Below are 23,093 nucleotides of genomic sequence, written 5' to 3'. Positions count from 1 at the left end.
AGGGACTGGTTTACGGTCACAGTGTAGTAATGTTAGCTATTCACAATGAATGAGCTTCAATCACTGGACAATTTGGTGTGTAGCACTCAGAACTTACGACTCCAGACTAGGGAAATATTTAGAAATGTGCTTCACACAATAGGAATACATATTCCAATAGACTGAATATCTGAACAGCACAATTTTGTCACTGGGAAATCTTGTTCAAACAGCTGAGAAGCGAGTGTGACACTGTTTACATTTATTTTTCCCGCCAAAAGGAGTTGGCGTTTTCGGGAAAAGGTTTTGGTGAAACACTGAAAAACTCATTTTCCTAGAGCTATCGAACAGTATGAAAGTATTGAGAACACTATGCAATAAAAATGTTAGTTAGGTAAGTGTTCCAAGTAATGTTTTACTGTGCCTTTAAAAAGCCGGTATGACACCCGTGTTAAAATGAAAAGTCTCATTGCTCAAAACAACAGACCAGGGGAATGGCAGAGTGTCTCTAGAACTCTAGGAATACGTTTTAGAACCCGAACATCTCTACTGAATTTTGAAATACTGAGAATTTGTATCCAAAGCGCTGTGAAAGGTAGGATAGACTGTCAAGTGGTAATAATGTTGAAAGTGCTGGTATATTTGTAAAAAAGGTTGTTTTACCTAATTAGAATTCACAATGAAAAAGCTTGCGACACTGGAAGAGAGAGACTCCAACTCGGGAATTTCACAATGATAACCTAGGTTAATATCTAAGAAAGTGCTTCAAACACTAGGAATACGTGAATAAAGGGCCTTAATATCTGTAACACATTGTTTCCTGACAAGGAAATCGTGTTCAAAGAACATAGAACCGAGTTGGATACTGGTTACATTTATTATTCCGGGACAATGAGTTGGCGATTATGAAAGAAGCCTGGTTAGGCCATTAAACCGGATGTGATGACGTCACCAAGGGGGAGGGGCCACGTGGGCAGGCTTAATTGATCCCAGGAGATAATGATTTGGCCAGGGGAACAGCTGGGAGTGATGACGTCATCGAGATTAGTTCTGGTATTAGGGTTAGAGAATTGAGGTTCTGTTCATGGTGAGGGTTAGGATAAGGTTTTGGGCTAGGTAGGCTTCAGGCTCAGGTGTGGGCTAGGTTTAGGGTTTAGGTTAGAGGGTTAGGGACAGGCTTACGGTCACAGTGTAGTAATGTTGGCTATTCACAATGAATGAGCTTCAATCACTGGACAATTTGGTGTGTAGCACTCAGAACTTACGACTCCAGACTAGGGAAATATTTAGAAATGTGCTTCACACAATAGGAATACATATTCCAATAGACTGAATATCTGAACAGCACTATTTTGTCACTGGGAAATCTTGTTCAAACAGCTGAGAAGCGAGTGTGACACTGTTTACATTTGTTTTTCCCGCCAAAAGGAGTTGGCGTTTTCGGGAAAAGGTTTTGGTGAAACACTGAAAAACTCATTTTCCTAGAGCTATCGAACAGTATGAAAGTATTGAGAACACTATGCAATAAAAATGTTAGTTAGGTAAGTGTTCCAAGTAATGTTTTACTGTGCCTTTAAAAAGCCGGTATGACACCCGTGTTAAAATGAAAAGTCTCATTGCTCAAAACAACAGACCAGGGGAATGGCAGAGTGTCTCTAGAACTCTAGGAATACCTTTTAGAACCCGAACATCTCTACTGAATTTTGAAATACTGAGAATTTGTATCCAAAGCGCTGTGAAAGGTAGGATAGACTGTCAAGTGGTAATAATGTTGAAAGTGCTGGTATATTTGTAAAAAAGGTTGTTTTACCTAATTAGAATTCACAATGAAAAAGCTTGAGACACTGGAAGAGAGAGACTCCAACTCGGGAATTTCACAATGATAACCTAGGTTAATATCTAAGAAAGTGCTTCAAACACTAGGAATACGTGAATAAAGGGCCTTAATATCTGTAACACATTGTTTCCTGACAAGGAAATCGTGTTCAAAGAACATAGAACCGAGTTGGATACTGGTTACATTTATTATTCCGGGACAATGAGTTGGCGATTTTGAAAGAAGCCTGGTTAGGCCATTAAACCGGATGTGATGACATCACCAAGGGGGAGGGGCCACGTGGGCAGGCTTAATTGATCCCAGGAGATAATGATTTGGCCAGGGGAACAGCTGGGAGTGATGACGTCATCGTGATTAGTTCTGGTATTAGGGTTAGAGAATTGAGGTTCTGTTCATGGTGAGGGTTAGGATAAGGTTTTGGGCTAGGTAGGCTTCAGGCTCAGGTGTGGGCTAGGTTTAGGGTTTGGGTTAGAGGGTTAGGGACAGGCTTACGGTCACAGTGTAGTAATGTTGGCTATTCACAATGAATGAGCTTCAATCACTGGACAATTTGGTGTGTAGCACTCAGAACTTACGACTCCAGACTAGGGAAATATTTAGAAATGTGCTTCACACAATAGGAATACATATTCCAATAGACTGAATATCTGAACAGCACTATTTTGTCAGTGGGAAATCTTGTTCAAACAGCTGAGAACCGAGTGTGACACTGTTTACATTTATTTTTCCCGCCAAAAGGAGTTGGCGTTTTCGGGAAAAGGTTTTGGTGAAACACTGAAAAACTCATTTTCCTAGAGCTATCGAACAGTATGAAAGTATTGAGAACACTATGAAATAAAAACGTTAGTTAGGCTAGGGTTCCAAGTAATGTTTTACTGTGCCTTTAAAAAGCCGGTATGACACCCGTGTTAAAATGAAAAGTCTCATTGCTCAAAACAAAAGACCAGGGGAATGGCAGAGTGTCTCTAGAACTCCTGGAATACGTTTCAGAACCCGAACATCTCTACTGAATTTTGAAATACTGAGAATTTGTATCCAAAGCGCTGTGAAAGGTAGGATAGACTGTCAAGTGGTAATAATGTTGAAAGTGCTGGTATATTTGTAAAAAAGGTTGTTTTACAAAATTAGAATTCACAATGAAAAAGCTTGAGACACTGGAAGAAAGAGACTCCAACTCGGGAAATTCACAATGATAACCTAGGTTAATATCTAAGAAAGTGCTTCAAACACTAGGAATACGTGAATAAAGGGCCTTAATATCTGTAACACATTGTTTCCTGACAAGGAAATCGTGTTCAAAGAACATAGAACCGAGCTGGATAATGGTTACATTTATTATTCCGGGACAATGAGTTGGCGATTTTGAAAGAAGCCTGGTTAGGCCATTAAACCGGATGTGATGACGTCACCAAGGGGGAGGGGCCACGTGGGCAGGCTTAATTGATCCCAGGTGATAATGATTTGGCCAGGGGACCAGCTGGGAGTGATGACGTCATCGAGATTAGTTCTGGTATTAGGGTTAGAGAATTGGGGCTCTGTTCATGGTTAGGGTTAGGATAAGGTTTTGGGCTAGGTAGGGTTCAGGCTCAGATGTGGGCTTGGTTTAGGGTTTGGGTTATAGGGTTAGGGACTGGTTTACGGTCACAGTGTAGTAATGTTAGCTATTCACAATGAATGAGCTTCAATCACTGGACAATTTGGTGTGTAGCACTCAGAACTTACGACTCCAGACTAGGGAAATATTTAGAAATGTGCTTCACACAATAGGAATACATATTCCAATAGACTGAATATCTGAACAGCACAATTTTGTCACTGGGAAATCTTGTTCAAACAGCTGAGAAGCGAGTGTGACACTGTTTACATTTATTTTTCCCGCCAAAAGGAGTTGGCGTTTTCGGGAAAAGGTTTTGGTGAAACACTGAAAAACTCATTTTCCTAGAGCTATCGAACAGTATGAAAGTATTGAGAACACTATGAAATAAAAATGTTAGTTAGGTAAGTGTTCCAAGTAATGTTTTACTGTGCCTTTAAAAAGCCGGTATGACACCCGTGTTAAAATGAAAAGTCTCATTGCTCAAAACAACAGACCAGGGGAATGGCAGAGTGTCTCTAGAACTCCAGGAATACGTTTTAGAACCCGAACATCTCTACTGAATTTTGAAATACTGAGAATTTGTATCCAAAGCGCTGTGAAAGGTAGGATAGACTGTCAAGTGGTAATAATGTTGAAAGTGCTGGTATATTTGTAAAAAAGGTTGTTTTACCTAATTAGAATTCACAATGAAAAAGCTTGAGACACTGGAAGAGAGAGACTCCAACTCGGGAAATTCACAATGATAACCTAGGTTAATATCTAAGAAAGTGCTTCAAACACTAGGAATACGTGAATAAAGGGCCTTAATATCTGTAACACATTGTTTCCTGACAAGGAAATCCTGTTCAAAGAACATAGAACCGAGTTGGATACTGGTTACATTTATTATTCCGGGACAATGAGTTGGCGATTTTGAAAGAAGCCTGGTTAGGCCATTAAACCGGATGTGATGACGTCACCAAGGGGGAGGGGCCACGTGGGCAGGCTTAATTGATCCCAATTGATAATGATTTGGCCAGGGGACCAGCTGGGAGTGATGACGTCATCGAGATTAGTTCTGGCATTAGGGTTAGAGAATTGAGGTTCTGTTCATGGTGAGGGTTAGGATAAGGTTTTGGGCTAGGTAGGCTTCAGGCTCAGGTGTGGGCTAGGTTTAGGGTTTGGGTTAGAGGGTTAGGGACAGGCTTACGGTCACAGTGTAGTAATGTTGGCTATTCACAATGAATGAGCTTCAATCACTGGACAATTTGGTGTGTAGCACTCAGAACTTATGACTCCAGACTAGGGAAATATTTAGAAATGTGCTTCACACAATAGGAATACATATTCCAATAGACTGAATATCTGAACAGCACAATTTTGTCACGGGAAATCTTGTTCAAACAGCTGAGAATCGAGTGTGACACTGTTTACATTTATTTTTCCCGCCAAAAGGAGTTGGCGTTTTCGGGAAAAGGTTTTGGTGAAACACTGAAAAACTCATTTTCCTAGAGCTATCGAACAGTATGAAAGTATTGAGAACACTATGAAATAAAAATGTTAGTTAGGCTAGGGTTCCAAGTAATGTTTTACTGTGCCTTTAAAAAGCCGGTATGACACCCGTGTTAAAATGAAAAGTCTCATTGCTCAAAACAACAGACCAGGGTAATGGCAGAGTGTCTCTAGAACTCCTGGAATACGTTTCAGAACCCGAACATCTCTACTGAATTTTGAAATACTGAGAATTTGTATCCAAAGCGCTGTGAAAGGTAGGATAGACTGTCAAGTGGTAATAATGTTGAAAGTGCTGGTATATTTGTAAAAAAGGTTGTTTTACCAAATTAGAATTCACAATGAAAAAGCTTGAGACACTGGAAGAAAGAGACTCCAACTCGGGAAATTCACAATGATAACCTAGGTTAATATCTAAGAAAGTGCTTCAAACACTAGGAATACGTGAATAAAGGGCCTTAATATCTGTAACACATTGTTTCCTGACAAGGAAATCGTGTTCAAAGAACATAGAACCGAGTTGGATACTGGTTACATTTATTATTCCGGGACAATGAGTTGGCGATTTTGAAAGAAGCCTGGTTAGGCCATTAAACCGGATGTGATGACGTCACCAAGGGGGAGGGGCCACGTGGGCAGGCTTAATTGATCCCAATTGATAATGATTTGGCCAGGGGACCAGCTGGGAGTGATGACGTCATCGAGATTAGTTCTGGCATTAGGGTTAGAGAATTGGGGCTCTGTTCATGGTTAGGGTTAGGATAAGGTTTTGGGCTAGGTAGGGTTCAGGCTCAGATGTGGGCTAGGTTTAGGGTTTGGGTTAGAGGGTTAGGGACAGGCTTACGGTCACAGTGTAGTAATGTTGGCTATGCACAATGAATGAGCTTCAATCACTGGACAATTTGGTGTGTAGCACTCAGAACTTACGACTCCAGACTAGGGAAATATTTAGAAATGTGCTTCACACAATAGGAATACATATTCCAATAGACTGAATATCTGAAAAGCACAATTTTGTCACGGGAAATCTTGTTCAAACAGCTGAGAATCGAGTGTGACACTGTTTACATTTATTTTTCCCGCCAAAAGGAGTTGGCGTTTTCGGGAAAAGGTTTTGGTGAAACACTGAAAAACTCATTTTCCTAGAGCTATCGAACAGTATGAAAGTATTGAGAACACTATGAAATAAAAATGTTAGTTAGGCTAGGGTTCCAAGTAATGTTTTACTGTGCCTTTAAAAAGCCGGTATGACACCCGTGTTAAAATGAAAAGTCTCATTGCTCAAAACAACAGACCAGGGTAATGGCAGAGTGTCTCTAGAACTCCTGGAATACGTTTCAGAACCCGAACATCTCTACTGAATTTTGAAATACTGAGAATTTGTATCCAAAGCGCTGTGAAAGGTAGGATAGACTGTCAAGTGGTAATAATGTTGAAAGTGCTGGTATATTTGTAAAAAAGGTTGTTTTACAAAATTAGAATTCACAATGAAAAAGCTTGAGACACTGGAAGAAAGAGACTCCAACTCGGGAAATTCACAATGATAACCTAGGTTAATATCTAAGAAAGTGCTTCAAACACTAGGAATACGTGAATAAAGGGCCTTAATATCTGTAACACATTGTTTCCTGACAAGGAAATCGTGTTCAAAGAACATAGAACCGAGTTGGATAATGGTTACATTTATTATTCCGGGACAATGAGTTGGCGATTTTGAAAGAAGCCTGGTTAGGCCATTAAACTGGATGTGATGACGGCACCAAGGGGGAGGGGCCACGTGGGCAGGCTTAATTGATCCCAATTGATAATGATTTGGCCAGGGGACCAGCTGGGAGTGATGACGTCATCGAGATTAGTTCTGGCATTAGGGTTATTGAATTGGGGCTCTGTTCATGGTTAGGGTTAGGATAAGGTTTTGGGCTAGGTAGGGTTCAGGCTCAGATGTGGGCTAGGTTTAGGGTTTGGGTTAGAGGGTTAGGGACAGGCTTACGGTCACAGTGTAGTAATGTTAGCTATGCACAATGAATGAGCTTCAATCACTGGACAATTTGGTGTGTAGCACTCAGAACTTACGACTCCAGACTAGGGAAATATTTAGAAATGTGCTTCACACAATAGGAATACATATTCCAATAGACTGAATATCTGAACAGCACAATTTTGTCACGGGAAATCTTGTTCAAACAGCTGAGAAGCGAGTGTGACACTGTTTACATTTATTTTTCCCGCCAAAAGGAGTTGGCGTTTTCGGGAAAAGGTTTTGGTGAAACACTGAAAAACTCATTTTCCTAGAGCTATCGAACAGTATGAAAGTATTGAGAACACTATGAAATAAAAACGTTAGTTAGGCTAGGGTTCCAAGTAATGTTTTACTGTGCCTTTAAAAAGCCGGTATGACACCCGTGTTAAAATGAAAAGTCTCATTGCTCAAAACAACAGACCAGGGGAATGGCAGAGTGTCTCTAGAACTCCTGGAATACGTTTCAGAACCCGAACATCTCTACTGAATTTTGAAATACTGAGAATTTGTATCCAAAGCGCTGTGAAAGGTAGGATAGACTGTCAAGTGGTAATAATGTTGAAAGTGCTGGTATATTTGTAAAAAAGGTTGTTTTACAAAATTAGAATTCACAATGAAAAAGCTTGAGACACTGGAAGAAAGAGACTCCAACTCGGGAAATTCACAATGATAACCTAGGTTAATATCTAAGAAAGTGCTTCAAACACTAGGAATACGTGAATAAAGGGCCTTAATATCTGTAACACATTGTTTCCTGACAAGGAAATCGTGTTCAAAGAACATAGAACCGAGCTGGATAATGGTTACATTTATTATTCCGGGACAATGAGTTGGCGATTTTGAAAGAAGCCTGGTTAGGCCATTAAACCGGATGTGATGACGTCACCAAGGGGGAGGGGCCACGTGGGCAGGCTTAATTGATCCCAGGTGATAATGATTTGGCCAGGGGACCAGCTGGGAGTGATGACGTCATCGAGATTAGTTCTGGTATTAGGGTTAGAGAATTGGGGCTCTGTTCATGGTTAGGGTTAGGATAAGGTTTTGGGCTAGGTAGGGTTCAGGCTCAGATGTGGGCTTGGTTTAGGGTTTGGGTTATAGGGTTAGGGACTGGTTTACGGTCACAGTGTAGTAATGTTAGCTATTCACAATGAATGAGCTTCAATCACTGGACAATTTGGTGTGTAGCACTCAGAACTTACGACTCCAGACTAGGGAAATATTTAGAAATGTGCTTCACACAATAGGAATACATATTCCAATAGACTGAATATCTGAACAGCACAATTTTGTCACTGGGAAATCTTGTTCAAACAGCTGAGAAGCGAGTGTGACACTGTTTACATTTATTTTTCCCGCCAAAAGGAGTTGGCGTTTTCGGGAAAAGGTTTTGGTGAAACACTGAAAAACTCATTTTCCTAGAGCTATCGAACAGTATGAAAGTATTGAGAACACTATGAAATAAAAATGTTAGTTAGGTAAGTGTTCCAAGTAATGTTTTACTGTGCCTTTAAAAAGCCGGTATGACACCCGTGTTAAAATGAAAAGTCTCATTGCTCAAAACAACAGACCAGGGGAATGGCAGAGTGTCTCTAGAACTCCAGGAATACGTTTTAGAACCCGAACATCTCTACTGAATTTTGAAATACTGAGAATTTGTATCCAAAGCGCTGTGAAAGGTAGGATAGACTGTCAAGTGGTAATAATGTTGAAAGTGCTGGTATATTTGTAAAAAAGGTTGTTTTACCTAATTAGAATTCACAATGAAAAAGCTTGAGACACTGGAAGAGAGAGACTCCAACTCGGGAAATTCACAATGATAACCTAGGTTAATATCTAAGAAAGTGCTTCAAACACTAGGAATACGTGAATAAAGGGCCTTAATATCTGTAACACATTGTTTCCTGACAAGGAAATCCTGTTCAAAGAACATAGAACCGAGTTGGATACTGGTTACATTTATTATTCCGGGACAATGAGTTGGCGATTTTGAAAGAAGCCTGGTTAGGCCATTAAACCGGATGTGATGACGTCACCAAGGGGGAGGGGCCACGTGGGCAGGCTTAATTGATCCCAATTGATAATGATTTGGCCAGGGGACCAGCTGGGAGTGATGACGTCATCGAGATTAGTTCTGGCATTAGGGTTAGAGAATTGAGGTTCTGTTCATGGTGAGGGTTAGGATAAGGTTTTGGGCTAGGTAGGCTTCAGGCTCAGGTGTGGGCTAGGTTTAGGGTTTGGGTTAGAGGGTTAGGGACAGGCTTACGGTCACAGTGTAGTAATGTTGGCTATTCACAATGAATGAGCTTCAATCACTGGACAATTTGGTGTGTAGCACTCAGAACTTATGACTCCAGACTAGGGAAATATTTAGAAATGTGCTTCACACAATAGGAATACATATTCCAATAGACTGAATATCTGAACAGCACAATTTTGTCACGGGAAATCTTGTTCAAACAGCTGAGAATCGAGTGTGACACTGTTTACATTTATTTTTCCCGCCAAAAGGAGTTGGCGTTTTCGGGAAAAGGTTTTGGTGAAACACTGAAAAACTCATTTTCCTAGAGCTATCGAACAGTATGAAAGTATTGAGAACACTATGAAATAAAAATGTTAGTTAGGCTAGGGTTCCAAGTAATGTTTTACTGTGCCTTTAAAAAGCCGGTATGACACCCGTGTTAAAATGAAAAGTCTCATTGCTCAAAACAACAGACCAGGGTAATGGCAGAGTGTCTCTAGAACTCCTGGAATACGTTTCAGAACCCGAACATCTCTACTGAATTTTGAAATACTGAGAATTTGTATCCAAAGCGCTGTGAAAGGTAGGATAGACTGTCAAGTGGTAATAATGTTGAAAGTGCTGGTATATTTGTAAAAAAGGTTGTTTTACCAAATTAGAATTCACAATGAAAAAGCTTGAGACACTGGAAGAAAGAGACTCCAACTCGGGAAATTCACAATGATAACCTAGGTTAATATCTAAGAAAGTGCTTCAAACACTAGGAATACGTGAATAAAGGGCCTTAATATCTGTAACACATTGTTTCCTGACAAGGAAATCCTGTTCAAAGAACATAGAACCGAGTTGGATACTGGTTACATTTATTATTCCGGGACAATGAGTTGGCGATTTTGAAAGAAGCCTGGTTAGGCCATTAAACCGGATGTGATGACGTCACCAAGGGGGAGGGGCCACGTGGGCAGGCTTAATTGATCCCAGGTGATAATGATTTGGCCAGGGGACCAGCTGGGAGTGATGACGTCATGGAGATTAGTTCTGGCATTAGGGTTAGAGAATTGGGGCTCTGTTCATGGTTAGGGTTAGGATAAGGTTTTGGGCTAGGTAGGGTTCAGGCTCAGATGTGGGCTAGGTTTAGGGTTTGGGTTAGAGGGTTAGGGACAGGCTTACGGTCACAGTGTAGTAATGTTGGCTATGCACAATGAATGAGCTTCAATCACTGGACAATTTGGTGTGTAGCACTCAGAACTTACGACTCCAGACTAGGGAAATATTTAGAAATGTGCTTCACACAATAGGAATACATATTCCAATAGACTGAATATCTGAAAAGCACAATTTTGTCACGGGAAATCTTGTTCAAACAGCTGAGAATCGAGTGTGACACTGTTTACATTTATTTTTCCCGCCAAAAGGAGTTGGCGTTTTCGGGAAAAGGTTTTGGTGAAACACTGAAAAACTCATTTTCCTAGAGCTATCGAACAGTATGAAAGTATTGAGAACACTATGAAATAAAAATGTTAGTTAGGCTAGGGTTCCAAGTAATGTTTTACTGTGCCTTTAAAAAGCCGGTATGACACCCGTGTTAAAATGAAAAGTCTCATTGCTCAAAACAACAGACCAGGGTAATGGCAGAGTGTCTCTAGAACTCCTGGAATACGTTTCAGAACCCGAACATCTCTACTGAATTTTGAAATACTGAGAATTTGTATCCAAAGCGCTGTGAAAGGTAGGATAGACTGTCAAGTGGTAATAATGTTGAAAGTGCTGGTATATTTGTAAAAAAGGTTGTTTTACAAAATTAGAATTCACAATGAAAAAGCTTGAGACACTGGAAGAAAGAGACTCCAACTCGGGAAATTCACAATGATAACCTAGGTTAATATCTAAGAAAGTGCTTCAAACACTAGGAATACGTGAATAAAGGGCCTTAATATCTGTAACACATTGTTTCCTGACAAGGAAATCGTGTTCAAAGAACATAGAACCGAGTTGGATAATGGTTACATTTATTATTCCGGGACAATGAGTTGGCGATTTTGAAAGAAGCCTGGTTAGGCCATTAAACTGGATGTGATGACGGCACCAAGGGGGAGGGGCCACGTGGGCAGGCTTAATTGATCCCAATTGATAATGATTTGGCCAGGGGACCAGCTGGGAGTGATGACGTCATCGAGATTAGTTCTGGCATTAGGGTTATTGAATTGGGGCTCTGTTCATGGTTAGGGTTAGGATAAGGTTTTGGGCTAGGTAGGGTTCAGGCTCAGATGTGGGCTAGGTTTAGGGTTTGGGTTAGAGGGTTAGGGACAGGCTTACGGTCACAGTGTAGTAATGTTAGCTATGCACAATGAATGAGCTTCAATCACTGGACAATTTGGTGTGTAGCACTCAGAACTTACGACTCCAGACTAGGGAAATATTTAGAAATGTGCTTCACACAATAGGAATACATATTCCAATAGACTGAATATCTGAACAGCACAATTTTGTCACGGGAAATCTTGTTCAAACAGCTGAGAAGCGAGTGTGACACTGTTTACATTTATTTTTCCCGCCAAAAGGAGTTGGCGTTTTCGGGAAAAGGTTTTGGTGAAACACTGAAAAACTCATTTTCCTAGAGCTATCGAACAGTATGAAAGTATTGAGAACACTATGAAATAAAAATGTTAGTTAGGCTAGGGTTCCAAGTAATGTTTTACTGTGCCTTTAAAAAGCCGGTATGACACCCGTGTTAAAATGAAAAGTCTCATTGCTCAAAACAACAGACCAGGGGAATGGCAGAGTGTCTCTAGAACTCCTGGAATACGTTTCAGAACCCGAACATCTCTACTGAATTTTGAAATACTGAGAATTTGTATCCAAAGCGCTGTGAAAGGTAGGATAGACTGTCAAGTCGTAATAATGTTGAAAGTGCTGGTATATTTGTAAAAAAGGTTGTTTTACAAAATTAGAATTCACAATGAAAAAGCTTGAGACACTGGAAGAAAGAGACTCCAACTCGGGAAATTCACAATGATAACCTAGGTTAATATCTAAGAAGGTGCTTCAAACACTAGGAATACGTGAATAAAGGGCCTTAATATCTGTAACACATTGTTTCCTGACAAGGAAATCGTGTTCAAAGAACATAGAACCGAGTTGGATACTGGTTACATTTATTATTCTGGGACAATGAGTTGGCGATTTTGAAAGAAGCCTCGTTAGGCCATTAAACCGGATGTGATGAGGTCACCAAGGGGGAGGGGCCACGTGGGCAGGCTTAATTGATCCCAGGTGATAATGATTTGGCCAGGGGACCAGCTGGGAGTGATGACGTCATCGAGATTAGTTCTGGTATTAGGGTTAGAGAATTGGGGTTCTGTTCATGGTTAGGTTTTGGATAAGGTTTTGGGCTAGGTAGGGTTCAGGCTCAGGTGTGGGCTAGGTTTAGGGTTTGGGTTAGAGGGTTAGGGACAGGCTTACGGTCACAGTGTAGTAATGTTGGCTATTCACAATGAATGAGCTTCAATCACTGGACAATTTGGTTTGTAGCACTCAGAACTTATGACTCCAGACTAGGGAAATATTTAGAAATGTGCTTCACACAATAGGAATACATATTCCAATAGACTGAATATCTGAACAGCACAATTTTGTCACGGGAAATCTTGTTCAAACAGCTGAAAATCGAGTGTGACACTGTTTACATTTATTTTTCCCGCCAAAAGGAGTTGGCGTTTTCGGGAAAAGGTTTTGGTGAAACACTGAAAAACTCATTTTCCTAGAGCTATCGAACAGTATGAAACTATTGAGAACACTATGAAATAAAAATGTTAGTTAGGCTAGGGTTCCAAGTAATGTTTTACTGTGCCTTTAAAAAGCCGGTATGACACCCGTGTTAAAATGAAAAGTCTCATTGCTCAAAACAACAGACCAGGGTAATGGCAGAGTGTCTCTAGAACTCCTGGAATACGTTTCAGAACCCGAACATCTCTACTGAATTTTGAAATACTGAGAATTTGTATCCAAAGCGCTGTGAAAGGTAGGATAGACTGTCAAGTGGTAATAATGTTGAAAGTGCTGGTATATTTGTAAAAAAGGTTGTTTTACAAAATTAGAATTCACAATGAAAAAGCTTGAGACACTGGAAGAAAGAGACTCCAACTCGGGAAATTCACAATGATAACCTAGGTTAATATCTAAGAAGGTGCTTCAAACACTAGGAATACGTGAATAAAGGGCCTTAATATCTGTAACACATTGTTTCCTGACAAGGAAATCGTGTTCAAAGAACATAGAACCGAGTTGGATACTGGTTACATTTATTATTCTGGGACAATGAGTTGGCGATTTTGAAAGAAGCCTCGTTAGGCCATTAAACCGGATGTGATGAGGTCACCAAGGGGGAGGGGCCACGTGGGCAGGCTTAATTGATCCCAGGTGATAATGATTTGGCCAGGGGACCAGCTGGGAGTGATGACGTCATCGAGATTAGTTCTGGTATTAGGGTTAGAGAATTGGGGTTCTGTTCATGGTTAGGGTTTGGATAAGGTTTTGGGCTAGGTAGGGTTCAGGCTCAGGTGTGGGCTAGGTTTAGGGTTTGGGATAGAGGGTTAGGGACAGGCTTACGGTCACAGTGTAGTAATGTTGGCTATTCACAATGAATGAGCTTCAATCACTGGACAATTTGGTGTGTAGCACTCAGAACTTATGACTCCAGACTAGGGAAATATTTAGAAATGTGCTTCACACGATAGGAATACATATTCCAATAGACTGAATATCTGAACAGCACAATTTTGTCACGGGAAATCTTGTTCAAACAGCTGAGAATCGAGTGTGACACTGTTTACATTTATTTTTCCTGCCAAAAGGAGTTGGCGTTTTCGGGAAAAGGTTTTGGTGAAACACTGAAAAACTCATTTTCCTAGAGCTATCGAACAGTATGAAACTATTGAGAACACTATGAAATAAAAATGTTAGTTAGGCTAGGGTTCCAAGTAATGTTTTACTGTGCCTTTAAAAAGCCGGTATGACACCCGTGTTAAAATGAAAAGTCTCATTGCTCAAAACAACAGACCAGGGTAATGGCAGAGTGTCTCTAGAACTCCTGGAATACGTTTCAGAACCCGAACATCTCTACTGAATTTTGAAATACTGAGAATTTGTATCCAAAGCGCTGTGAAAGGTAGGATAGACTGTCAAGTGGTAATAATGTTGAAAGTGCTGGTATATTTGTAAAAAAGGTTGTTTTACAAAATTAGAATTCACAATGAAAAAGCTTGAGACACTGGAAGAAAGAGACTCCAACTCGGGAAATTCACAATGATAACCTAGGTTAATATCTAAGAAAGTGCTTCAAACACTAGGAATACGTGAATAAGGGGCCTTAATATCTGTAACACATTGTTTCCTGACAAGGAAATCGTGTTCAAAGAACATAGAACCGAGTTGGATAATGGTTACATTTATTATTCCGGGACAATGAGTTGGCGATTTTGAAAGAAGCCTGGTTAGGCCATTAAACCGGATGTGATGACGGCACCAAGGGGGAGGGGCCACGTGGGCAGGCTTAATTGATCCCAATTGATAATGATTTGGCCAGGGGACCAGCTGGGAGTGATGACGACATCGAGATTAGTTCTGGCATTAGGGTTAGAGAATTGGGGCTCTGTTCATGGTTAGGGTTAGGATAAGGTTTTGGGCTAGGTAGGGTTCAGGCTCAGATGTGGGCTAGGTTTAGGGTTTGGGTTAGAGGGTTAGGGACAGGCTTACGGTCACAGTGTAGTAATGTTAGCTATGCACAATGAATGAGCTTCAATCACTGGACAATTTGGTGTGTAGCACTCAGAACTTACGACTCCAGACTAGGGAAATATTTAGAAATGTGCTTCACACAATAGGAATACATATTCCAATAGACTGAATATCTGAACAGCACAATTTTGTCACGGGAAATCTTGTTCAAACAGCTGAGAAGCGAGTGTGACACTGTTTACATTTATTTTTCCCGCCAAAAGGAGTTGGCGTTTTCGGGAAAAGGTTTTGGTGAAACACTGAAAAACTCATTTTCCTAGAGCTATCGAACAGTATGAAAGTATTGAGAACACTATGAAATAAAAATGTTAGTTAGGTTAGGGTTCCAAGTAATGTTTTACTGTGCCTTTAAAAAGCCGGTATGACACCCGTGTTAAAATGAAAAGTCTCATTGCTCAAAACAACAGACCAGGGGAATGGCAGAGTGTCTCTAGAACTCCTGGAATACGTTTCAGAACCCGAACATCTCTACTGAATTTTGAAATACTGAGAATTTGTATCCAAAGCGCTGTGAAAGGTAGGATAGACTGTCAAGTCGTAATAATGTTGAAAGTGCTGGTATATTTGTAAAAAAGGTTGTTTTACAAAATTAGAATTCACAATGAAAAAGCTTGAGACACTGGAAGAAAGAGACTCCAACTCGGGAAATTCACAATGATAACCTAGGTTAATATCTAAGAAGGTGCTTCAAACACTAGGAATACGTGAATAAAGGGCCTTAATATCTGTAACACATTGTTTCCTGACAAGGAAATCGTGTTCAAAGAACATAGAACCGAGTTGGATACTGGTTACATTTATTATTCTGGGACAATGAGTTGGCGATTTTGAAAGAATCCTCGTTAGGCCATTAAACCGGATGTGATGAGGTCACCAAGGGGGAGGGGCCACGTGGGCAGGCTTAATTGATCCCAGGTGATAATGATTTGGCCAGGGGACCAGCTGGGAGTGATGACGTCATCGAGATTAGTTCTGGTATTAGGGTTAGAGAATTGGGGTTCTGTTCATGGTTAGGGTTAGGATAAGGTTTTGGGCTAGGTAGGGTTCAGGCTCAGGTGTGGGCTAGGTTTAGGGTTTGGGTTAGAGGGTTAGGGACAGGCTTACGGTCACAGTGTAGTAATGTTGGCTATTCACAATGAATGAGCTTCAATCACTGGACAATTTGGTGTGTAGCACTCAGAACTTATGACTCCAGACTAGGGAAATATTTAGAAATGTGCTTCACACAATAGGAATACATATTCCAATAGACTGAATATCTGAACAGCACAATTTTGTCACGGGAAATCTTGTTCAAACAGCTGAGAATCGAGTGTGACACTGTTTACATTTATTTTTCCCGCCAAAAGGAGTTGGCGTTTTCGGGAAAAGGTTTTGGTGAAACACTGAAAAACTCATTTTCCTAGAGCTATCGAACAGTATGAAAGTATTGAGAACACTATGAAATAAAAATGTTAGTTAGGCTAGGGTTCCAAGTAATGTTTTACTGTGCCTTTAAAAAGCCGGTATGACACCCGTGTTAAAATGAAAAGTCTCATTGCTCAAAACAACAGACCAGGGGAATGGCAGAGTGTCTCTAGAACTCCTGGAATACGTTTCAGAACCCGAACATCTCTACTGAATTTTGAAATACTGAGAATTTGTATCCAAAGCGCTGTGAAAGGTAGGATAGACTGTCAAGTGGTAATAATGTTGAAAGTGCTGGTATATTTGTAAAAAAGGTTGTTTTACAAAATTAGAATTCACAATGAAAAATATTGAGACACTGGAAGAAAGAGACTCCAACTCGGGAAATTCACAATGATAACCTAGGTTAATATCTAAGAAGGTGCTTCAAACACTAGGAATACGTGAATAAAGGGCCTTAATATCTGTAACACATTGTTTCCTGACAAGGAAATCGTGTTCAAAGAACATAGAACCGAGTTGGATACTGGTTACATTTATTATTCCGGGACAATGAGTTGGCGATTTTGAAAGAAGCCTGGTTAGGCCATTAAACTGGATGTGATGACGTCACCAAGGGGGAGGGGCCACGTGGGCAGGCTTAATTGATCCCAGGTGATAATGATTTGGCCAGGGGACCAGCTGGGAGTGATGACGTCATCGAGATTAGTTCTGGTATTAGGGTTAGAGAATTGGGGTTCTGTTCATGGTTAGGGTTAGGATAAGGTTTTGGGCTAGGTAGGGTTCAGGCTCAGGTGTGGGCTAGGTTTAGGGTTTGGGTTAGAGGGTTAGGGACAGGCTTAAGGTCACAGTGTAGTAATGTTGGCTATTCACAATGAATGAGCTTTAATCACTGGACAATTTGGTGTGTAGCACTCAGAACTTATGACTCCAGACTAGGGAAATATTTAGAAATGTGCTTCACACAATAGGAATACATATTCCAATAGACTGAATATCTGAACAGCACAATTTTGTCACTGGAAAATCTTGTTCAAACAGCTGAGAAGCCAGTGTGACACTGTTTACATTTATTTTTCCCGCCAAAAGGAGTTGGCGTTTTCGGGAAAAGGTTTTGGTGAAACACTGAAAAACTCATTTTCCTAGAGCTATCGAACAGTATGAAAGTATTGAGAACACTATGCAATAAAAATGTTAGTTAGGTAAGTGTTCCAAGTAATGTTTTACTGTGCCTTTAAAAAGCCGGTATGACACCCGTGTTAAAATGAAAAGTCTCATTGCTCAAAACAACAGACCAGGGGAATGGCAGAGTGTCTCTAGAACTCTAGGAATACGTTTTAGAACCCGAACATCTCTACTGAATTTTGAAATACTGAGAATTTGTATCCAAAGCGCTGTGAAAGGTAGGATAGACTGTCAAGTGGTAATAATGTTGAAAGTGCTGGTATATTTGTAAAAAAGGTTGTTTTACCTAATTAGAATTCACAATGAAAAAGCTTGAGACACTGGAAGAGAGAGACTCCAACTCGGGAATTTCACAATGATAACCTAGGTTAATATCTAAGAAAGTGCTTCAAACACTAGGAATACGTGAATAAAGGGCCTTAATATCTGTAACACATTGTTTCCTGACAAGGAAATCGTGTTCAAAGAACATAGAACCGAGTTGGATACTGGTTACATTTATTATTCCGGGACAATGAGTTGGCGATTTTGAAAGAAGCCTGGTTAGGCCATTAAACCGGATGTGATGACATCACCAAGGGGGAGGGGCCACGTGGGCAGGCTTAATTGATCCCAGGAGATAATGATTTGGCCAGGGGAACAGCTGGGAGTGATGACGTCATCGAGATTAGTTCTGGTATTAGGGTTAGAGAATTGAGGTTCTGTTCATGGTGAGGGTTAGGATAAGGTTTTGGGCTAGGTAGGCTTCAGGCTCAGGTGTGGGCTAGGTTTAGGGTTTGGGTTAGAGGGTTAGGGACAGGCTTACGGTCACAGTGTAGTAATGTTGGCTATTCACAATGAATGAGCTTCAATCACTGGACAATTTGGTGTGTAGCACTCAGAACTTACGACTCCAGACTAGGGAAATATTTAGAAATGTGCTTCACACAATAGGAATACATATTCCAATAGACTGAATATCTGAACAGCACTATTTTGTCACTGGGAAATCTTGTTCAAACAGCTGAGAAGCGAGTGTGACACTGTTTACATTTATTTTTCCCGCCAAAATGAGTTGGCGTTTTCGGGAAAAGGTTTTGGTGAAACACTGAAAAACTCATTTTCCTAGAGCTATCGAACAGTATGAAAGTATTGAGAACACTATGCAATAAAAATGTTAGTTAGGTAAGTGTTCCAAGTAATGTTTTACTGTGCCTTTAAAAAGCCGGTATGACACCCGTGTTAAAATGAAAAGTCTCATTGCTCAAAACAACAGACCAGGGGAATGGCAGAGTGTCTCTAGAACTCTAGGAATACGTTTTAGAACCCGAACATCTCTACTGAATTTTGAAATACTGAGAATTTGTATCCAAAGCGCTGTGAAAGGTAGGATAGACTGTCAAGTGGTAATAATGTTGAAAGTGCTGGTATATTTGTAAAAAAGGTTGTTTTACCTAATTAGAATTCACAATGAAAAAGCTTGAGACACTGGAAGAGAGAGACTCCAACTCGGGAATTTCACAATGATAACCTAGGTTAATATCTAAGAAAGTGCTTCAAACACTAGGAATACGTGAATAAAGGGCCTTAATATCTGTAACACATTGTTTCCTGACAAGGAAATCGTGTTCAAAGAACATAGAACCGAGTTGGATACTGGTTACATTTATTATTCCGGGACAATGAGTTGGCGATTTTGAAAGAAGCCTGGTTAGGCCATTAAACCGGATGTGATGACATCACCAAGGGGGAGGGGCCACGTGGGCAGGCTTAATTGATCCCAGGAGATAATGATTTGGCCAGTGGAGCAGCTGGGAGTGATGACGTCATCGAGATTAGTTCTGGTATTAGGGTTAGAGAATTGAGGTTCTGTTCATGGTGAGGGTTAGGATAAGGTTTTGGGCTAGGTAGGCTTCAGGCTCAGGTGTGGGCTAGGTTTAGGGTTTGGGTTAGAGGGTTAGGGACAGGCTTACGGTCACAGTGTAGTAATGTTGGCTATTCACAATGAATGAGCTTCAATCACTGGACAATTTGGTGTGTAGCACTCAGAACTTACGACTCCAGACTAGGGAAATATTTAGAAATGTGCTTCACACAATAGGAATACATATTCCAATAGACTGAATATCTGAACAGCACTATTTTGTCAGTGGGAAATCTTGTTCAAACAGCTGAGAACCGAGTGTGACACTGTTTACATTTATTTTTCCCGCCAAAAGGAGTTGGCGTTTTCGGGAAAAGGTTTTGGTGAAACACTGAAAAACTCATTTTCCTAGAGCTATCGAACAGTATGAAAGTATTGAGAACACTATGAAATAAAAACGTTAGTTAGGCTAGGGTTCCAAGTAATGTTTTACTGTGCCTTTAAAAAGCCGGTATGACACCCGTGTTAAAATGAAAAGTCTCATTGCTCAAAACAAAAGACCAGGGGAATGGCAGAGTGTCTCTAGAACTCCTGGAATACGTTTCAGAACCCGAACATCTCTACTGAATTTTGAAATACTGAGAATTTGTATCCAAAGCGCTGTGAAAGGTAGGATAGACTGTCAAGTGGTAATAATGTTGAAAGTGCTGGTATATTTGTAAAAAAGGTTGTTTTACCAAATTAGAATTCACAATGAAAAAGCTTGAGACACTGGAAGAAAGAGACTCCAACTCGGGAAATTCACAATGATAACCTAGGTTAATATCTAAGAAAGTGCTTCAAACACTAGGAATACGTGAATAAAGGGCCTTAATATCTGTAACACATTGTTTCCTGACAAGGAAATCGTGTTCAAAGAACATAGAACCGAGCTGGATAATGGTTACATTTATTATTCCGGGACAATGAGTTGGCGATTTTGAAAGAAGCCTGGTTAGGCCATTAAACCGGATGTGATGACGTCACCAAGGGGGAGGGGCCACGTGGGCAGGCTTAATTGATCCCAATTGATAATGATTTGGCCAGGGGACCAGCTGGGAGTGATGACGTCATCGAGATTAGTTCTGGCATTAGGGTTATTGAATTGGGGCTCTGTTCATGGTTAGGGTTAGGATAAGGTTTTGGGCTAGGTAGGGTTCAGGCTCAGATGTGGGCTAGGTTTAGGGTTTGGGTTAGAGGGTTAGGGACAGGCTTACGGTCACAGTGTAGTAATGTTAGCTATGCACAATGAATGAGCTTCAATCACTGGACAATTTGGTGTGTAGCACTCAGAACTTACGACTCCAGACTAGGGAAATATTTAGAAATGTGCTTCACACAATAGGAATACATATTCCAATAGACTGAATATCTGAACAGCACAATTTTGTCACGGGAAATCTTGTTCAAACAGCTGAGAAGCGAGTGTGACACTGTTTACATTTATTTTTCCCGCCAAAAGGAGTTGGGGTTTTCGGGAAAAGGTTTTGGTGAAACACTGAAAAACTCATTTTCCTAGAGCTATCGAACAGTATGAAAGTATTGAGAACACTATGAAATAAAAATGTTAGTTAGGTAAGTGTTCCAAGTAATGTTTTACTGTGCCTTTAAAAAGCCGGTATGACACCCGTGTTAAAATGAAAAGTCTCATTGCTCAAAACAACAGACCAGGGGAATGGCAGAGTGTCTCTAGAACTCCTGGAATACGTTTCAGAACCCGAACATCTCTACTGAATTTTGAAATACTGAGAATTTGTATCCAAAGCGCTGTGAAAGGTAGGATAGACTGTCAAGTCGTAATAATGTTGAAAGTGCTGGTATATTTGTAAAAAAGGTTGTTTTACAAAATTAGAATTCACAATGAAAAAGCTTGAGACACTGGAAGAAAGAGACTCCAACTCGGGAAATTCACAATGATAACCTAGGTTAATATCTAAGAAGGTGCTTCAAACACTAGGAATACGTGAATAAAGGGCCTTAATATCTGTAACACATTGTTTCCTGACAAGGAAATCGTGTTCAAAGAACATAGAACCGAGTTGGATACTGGTTACATTTATTATTCTGGGACAATGAGTTGGCGATTTTGAAAGAAGCCTCGTTAGGCCATTAAACCGGATGTGATGAGGTCACCAAGGGGGAGGGGCCACGTGGGCAGGCTTAATTGATCCCAGGTGATAATGATTTGGCCAGGGGACCAGCTGGGAGTGATGACGTCATCGAGATTAGTTCTGGTATTAGGGTTAGAGAATTGGGGTTCTGTTCATGGTTAGGTTTTGGATAAGGTTTTGGGCTAGGTAGGGTTCAGGCTCAGGTGTGGGCTAGGTTTAGGGTTTGGGTTAGAGGGTTAGTGACAGGCTTACGGTCACAGTGTAGTAATGTTGGCTATTCACAATGAATGAGCTTCAATCACTGGACAATTTGGTTTGTAGCACTCAGAACTTATGACTCCAGACTAGGGAAATATTTAGAAATGTGCTTCACACAATAGGAATACATATTCCAATAGACTGAATATCTGAACAGCACAATTTTGTCACGGGAAATCTTGTTCAAACAGCTGAAAATCGAGTGTGACACTGTTTACATTTATTTTTCCCGCCAAAAGGAGTTGGCGTTTTCGGGAAAAGGTTTTGGTGAAACACTGAAAAACTCATTTTCCTAGAGCTATCGAACAGTATGAAACTATTGAGAACACTATGAAATAAAAATGTTAGTTAGGCTAGGGTTCCAAGTAATGTTTTACTGTGCCTTTAAAAAGCCGGTATGACACCCGTGTTAAAATGAAAAGTCTCATTGCTCAAAACAACAGACCAGGGTAATGGCAGAGTGTCTCTAGAACTCCTGGAATACGTTTCAGAACCCGAACATCTCTACTGAATTTTGAAATACTGAGAATTTGTATCCAAAGCGCTGTGAAAGGTAGGATAGACTGTCAAGTGGTAATAATGTTGAAAGTGCTGGTATATTTGTAAAAAAGGTTGTTTTACAAAATTAGAATTCACAATGAAAAAGCTTGAGACACTGGAAGAAAGAGACTCCAACTCGGGAAATTCACAATGATAACCTAGGTTAATATCTAAGAAGGTGCTTCAAACACTAGGAATACGTGAATAAAGGGCCTTAATATCTGTAACACATTGTTTCCTGACAAGGAAATCGTGTTCAAAGAACATAGAACCGAGTTGGATACTGGTTACATTTATTATTCCGGGACAATGAGTTGGCGATTTTGAAAGAAGCCTGGTTAGGCCATTAAACTGGATGTGATGACGTCACCAAGGGGGAGGGGCCACGTGGGCAGGCTTAATTGATCCCAGGTGATAATGATTTGGCCAGGGGACCAGCTGGGAGTGATGACGTCATCGAGATTAGTTCTGGTATTAGGGTTAGAGAATTGGGGTTCTGTTCATGGTTAGGGTTAGGATAAGGTTTTGGGCTAGGTAGGGTTCAGGCTCAGGTGTGGGCTAGGTTTAGGGTTTGGGTTAGAGGGTTAGGGACAGGCTTAAGGTCACAGTGTAGTAATGTTGGCTATTCACAATGAATGAGCTTTAATCACTGGACAATTTGGTGTGTAGCACTCAGAACTTATGACTCCAGACTAGGGAAATATTTAGAAATGTGCTTCACACAATAGGAATACATATTCCAATAGACTGA

Source organism: Cnephaeus nilssonii (genome assembly GCF_951640355.1).
Source record: "Cnephaeus nilssonii genome assembly, chromosome: 22".
Taxonomy (NCBI): domain Eukaryota; kingdom Metazoa; phylum Chordata; class Mammalia; order Chiroptera; family Vespertilionidae; genus Cnephaeus; species Cnephaeus nilssonii.
This window is presented reverse-complemented; position numbering follows the sequence as displayed.